This window comes from Vanessa tameamea, unplaced genomic scaffold, assembly GCF_037043105.1.
Source record: "Vanessa tameamea isolate UH-Manoa-2023 unplaced genomic scaffold, ilVanTame1 primary haplotype ctg00000038.1, whole genome shotgun sequence".
Taxonomy (NCBI): domain Eukaryota; kingdom Metazoa; phylum Arthropoda; class Insecta; order Lepidoptera; family Nymphalidae; genus Vanessa; species Vanessa tameamea.
The window spans coordinates 30001-35000 of NW_026974773.1; the positions used below are offsets into that span (position 1 = coordinate 30001).

The 5000-nt window shown below is 45.7% G+C and overlaps 3 non-coding genes across 3 annotated transcripts in view; all 3 read right to left on the minus strand.

Annotated features, from left to right (window-relative positions):
- The window catches only part of LOC135194728 (large subunit ribosomal RNA), a 3975-nt gene extending 3491 nt beyond the window's left edge, over nucleotides 1-484 (minus strand). The window contains exon 1 of the ribosomal RNA XR_010309953.1: nucleotides 1-484. This exon is cut by the window's left edge and continues 3491 nt beyond it. This is a non-coding gene — a ribosomal RNA (large subunit ribosomal RNA).
- Nucleotides 485-1215: 731 nt separating this feature from the next.
- LOC135194721 (5.8S ribosomal RNA) lies at nucleotides 1216-1372 on the minus strand. The gene has a single exon (XR_010309946.1). It is a non-coding gene; the product is annotated as a 5.8S ribosomal RNA (ribosomal RNA).
- A 439-nt stretch (nucleotides 1373-1811) lies between these two features.
- Nucleotides 1812-3714, minus strand: LOC135194707 (small subunit ribosomal RNA). Its single transcript, XR_010309932.1, has one exon. It is a non-coding gene; the product is annotated as a small subunit ribosomal RNA (ribosomal RNA).
- Nucleotides 3715-5000: the final 1286 nt, after the last annotated feature.

Below are 5000 nucleotides of genomic sequence, written 5' to 3' on the forward strand. Positions count from 1 at the left end.
CGTCGAATGACGATGAATCTCTCCGTTCGTTCATTCGAGTTTCGCAGGTTTACCCCTGAACGGTTTCACGTACTCTTGAACTCTCTCTTCAAAGTTCTTTTCAACTTTCCCTCACGGTACTTGTTCGCTATCGGTCTCGCGGTAATATTTAGCCTTAGATGGAGTTTACCACCCACTTAGGGCTGCACTCTCAAGCAACCCGACTCTGAGGAGCGTACCTCTCGCCGTCTCGCTCCGTCGCTACGGGCCTGGCACCCTCTACGGGAAAACGGCCCCGTTCAAGACGAACTTGGACAGGAGTGGCGACGACGAGAAAGCGATACCTCCCGAACACCACATCTCCCGCGATCGTTACAACCGCGGGATTCAGTGCTGGGCTATTTCCTGTTCGCTCGCCGCTACTAAGGAAATCCTGGTTAGTTTCTTTTCCTCCGCTTACTAATATGCTTAAATTCGGCGGGTGATCCTCCCTGATCTGAGGCCAACGATAAAAAAAACGAGGCAGACGCGATATCCGTCAACGCGACGGCGCCGCTTTCGTCGAGACGAGAGAGAATTTTCATTCCGGTCGTTCCGACGTCGGCGTCGACGCGCTCTTCGGACGTCGAGTCCGCCTACTCGATATACGAATGTTTCGATGTCATCACGTAAACTATGCGCGCGCGCGCGCTTTATGTACACTCGTATATAAACGTTCGTAACGATCGCGGAGCTTTTGTATTCGAAATTTTGACATTAGAAAATAAACAAAAGAAACGCACATACTCATCTCGAGACGAGAAGAGATCACCTAAACTCCGATTACCCCCTCTTCGAATTATCGAGAACAACTCAATGAAACGATCGAAAGGTCGGAGATGGGCGCTCCTCGTCTGGCGACGAGCGACGCTCTCAGTCTCTCTGACGTCGCATATAACGAAACTCCGTGACGTGAACGTACACACGAACGTATATAAAAAATATACATAATATAAATTATATATACACGCACGCATGTAAACGTAAACATACATACACATCGTCGTATTTGTTATATTTGAACGGACCGAGAACGAAATGCGTATATTAAGTATTATATTTAAACACGTAATAACGATCTCGAACGCGGATACCGTCATATGTTCGAGTCGAACGTCAAAGTCTTTTACTTCGGTTAAGACGTAAAGAGACGAGACATTAAACGTTCGAACAGTGTGGTTTATATTTTTATACAGCCGGCCCTCAGACAGGAGTGGTCCTGGATGTTTCTCCACGGACCGCAATGTGCGTTCGAAATGTCGATGTTCAAATGTGTCCTGCAGTTCACACTATGACGCGCAGTTAACTGCGTTCTTCATCGACCCGCGAGCCAAGTGATCCACCGTCCAGGGTAATGGTTTTGTTAATTTTTTTGTTGTATAATTTCTACGATCACTCGAACGATTCTATACGCCAGAGTGATATTAGTTAGTTTTTTATTTTTATTTTTTTTTTTTTTTTTGTTTTTTTCTCTTCTTTTTAGTATATAGAGAAAAATTCAAAAATTAAAAAAAAATAAATAAAATAAAATAAAAAAAAAAAAAAAAAGTACAAAACAAAAAAAAAAAAATATACATTTTATTTGAAGATGACGTATGTGCGTTGACACATCGTACTTTCCTCGAAATCGACATCGAAAAATATCAGTATAGGACGCGTTACACGACTCTCCGACTCGAGAACGAGAGAATCGCGTCCTCGCATCGAAACGACACATTCCGAACGTCGATTTTTGTGTTTTAGAATTTTATTATCGTTCATCATCGCACTCATTCGAGATAGATAATTTACGTTAATGATCCTTCCGCAGGTTCCCCTACGGAAACCTTGTTACGACTTTTACTTCCTCTAAATGATCAAGTTTGGTCAACTTCCCAGCAACGCCGACGGCCGTGAAGCCACCGCGTGTCGGTCCGAAGACCTCACTAAATCATTCAATCGGTAGTAGCGACGGGCGGTGTGTACAAAGGGCAGGGACGTAATCAACGCGAGCTTATGACTCGCGCTTACTAGGAATTCCTCGTTTATGGGGGATAATTGCAAACCCCAATCCCCAGCACGAAGGAGTTTCAACGGGTTGCCCGGGCCTCTAGGCCAGGGAGAACATGCTGATTCCTTCAGTGTAGCGCGCGTGCGGCCCAGGACATCTAAGGGCATCACAGACCTGTTATTGCTCAATCTCGTGCGGCTCGAAGCCGCCGGTCCCTCTAAGAAGAATTTTAATACGCCGCCAGTGAGTTGCTCGACCGAAATCGAGCACACCTAAATGACGACGCCTATTTAGCAGGCTAGAGTCTCGTTCGTTACCGGAATTAACCAGACAAATCGCTCCACCAACTAAGAACGGCCATGCACCACCACCCACCGAATCAAGAAAGAGCTATTAATCTGTCAATCCTTCCGGTGTCCGGGCCTGGTGAGATTTCCCGTGTTGAGTCAAATTAAGCCGCAGGCTCCACTCCTGGTGGTGCCCTTCCGTCAATTCCTTTAAGTTTCAGCTTTGCAACCATACTCCCCCCGGAGTCCAAAATCTTTGGTTTCCCGGAAGCTGCCCGCCGAGCCATTGTAGTAACGTCGGCGGATCGCTAGATGACATATTTACGGTTAGAACTAGGGCGGTATCTAATCGCCTTCGAACCTCTAACTTTCGTTCTTGATTGATGAAAACACCTTTGGCAAATGCTTTCGCTGATGTTCGTCTTGCGACGATCCAAGAATTTCACCTCTAACGTCGCAATACGAATGCCCCCAGTTATCCCTATTAATCATTACCTCGGAGTTCTGAAAACCAACAAAATAGAACCGAGATCATATTCTATTATTCCATGCACGAAATATTCAAGCGGCATTTTGAGCCCGCTTTGAGCACTCTAATTTGTTCAAAGTAAAATTGTCGGCCCATCTCGACACTCACTGAAGAGCACCGCGATAGGATTTTGATATTGAACCGGCGTTTTACCGCCGGCTCACCGACGATATGCTCCGCAGACGTGTCAGTATCACCGCGGATGCGGTGCACCGACAGCGCGGCGCACAAATGCAACTACGAGCTTTTTAACCGCAACAATTTTAGTATACGCTATTGGAGCTGGAATTACCGCGGCTGCTGGCACCAGACTTGCCCTCCAATTGTTCCTCGTTAAAATATTTAAAGTGTACTCATTCCGATTACGAGGCCTCGAAAGAGTCCCGTATCGTTATTTTTCGTCACTACCTCCCCGTGCCGGGAGTGGGTAATTTGCGCGCCTGCTGCCTTCCTTGGATGTGGTAGCCGTTTCTCAGGCTCCCTCTCCGGAATCGAACCCTGATTCCCCGTTACCCGTGACAACCATGGTAGTCGCAGAAACTACCATCGAAAGTTGATAAGGCAGACATTTGAAAGATGCGTCGCCGGTACTGGACCATGCGATCGGCAAAAGTTATCCAGATTCATCAAAATTAACGACTTCGGACGAGACGCCCTCCGTCGATTGGTTTTGATCTAATAAAAGCACTCATCCCATCACTGGTCAGAGTTCTGATTGCATGTATTAGCTCTAGAATTACCACAGTTATCCAAGTAACTGAGTAAGATCTAAGGAACCAAAACTGATATATTGAGCCATTCGCGGTATCGCCTTAATACGGCTTGCACTGAGACATGCATGGCTTAATCTTTGAGACAAGCATATAACTACTGGCAGGATCAACCAGGGAGCTAACATAGACTTGTTGAAGTCGTCAAACTCTCTTCTCGTTTCATATTCACATATAAAATACACACACACACGCGAGGCACGCACGCACGCACGCATGCATGCATGCATGCACGCATGTATGTATGTATGTACCATATACGCACAGTATGAAACGAGCGTCTTACCGTATCGTCAATCGCGTTAGACGCGATAGATTTTAACGGTTGACTCTTTTATAATTCAAACGAGACACTCGCTCGCGCGCGCTCGCGCGCTCCCCCGCGCTTTATATATTTATCGAGACGATATTTATATATCGCGACGGCGGCGGCGGCGGCGGCGGCGACGGCGGCGTCGTCACATAATGACACATCACGGTCACGAATTCGAACGTTCTAAACGAGATCGAGTTTATTTTAAAATAACACTTCGCACACGACGTGTACGTATGTATTGTTCAACGATTATTATCGTAAAACATTGGGATCGACGCCCGGTGTTTGAGTGATCGTACCGATACTCGGGTTATGTATTTTTTGTACATGATAAATGAAAAATAAAAAGAATTTTAGAAACGACCGTTTTCATGATATAATATCAAAATTATACACATTATACGAATACATTGAATCTTTTAAAAACTCTGGTCTCTAACACGTTTCCTTCTCATATGTGTCGTGTCACGACGTCGCACAGATCTACTACAATGAATCGACACTATTCCATGAGGATAGATTGTAGAGAAGAGCGCGACGACGACGACGATAAGAGGAAGCGCATGTGAGGCAGAGAGATTTACGTGCGTCCGTCGGTCGGCACAGTTTTACAGAACGAAAAAAAAAAAAAGAATCTTTTCATCATTTCCACGTGTCAGTGAATATTGTATGTTGTCCCCCCAGCGGTCGCGACGATTCGTACGTACATAGGTAATACTACGTGTAAAGTATAATATAACGCGATACGACGAATCGAGACGCCAGAGAGACGCAACAACGACGACGACGAAAGGAAACGATAATAAATTTTTATTTTTCGTTATACAAGAGTACTACTGTGATCGGTCACTTCGCGTCTCGCATCAAATTTCAATGTTCGACGTTCGAACCGTCACTACTCCATATATATGCCCGGCGACGAGTATGACATTCGGCTCGTCCGAACGGAATGTAATTTTTTTATTTTTTTTTTTTACGTTTCTCATATTTGATCCGATATCATAAGAGAACAAACCCCAGACACGCACCCCTAACCGCCCACCCCCCCCCCCCCCCAAACCCCCAACCCCCCCGCAACCCCCTCTGTATA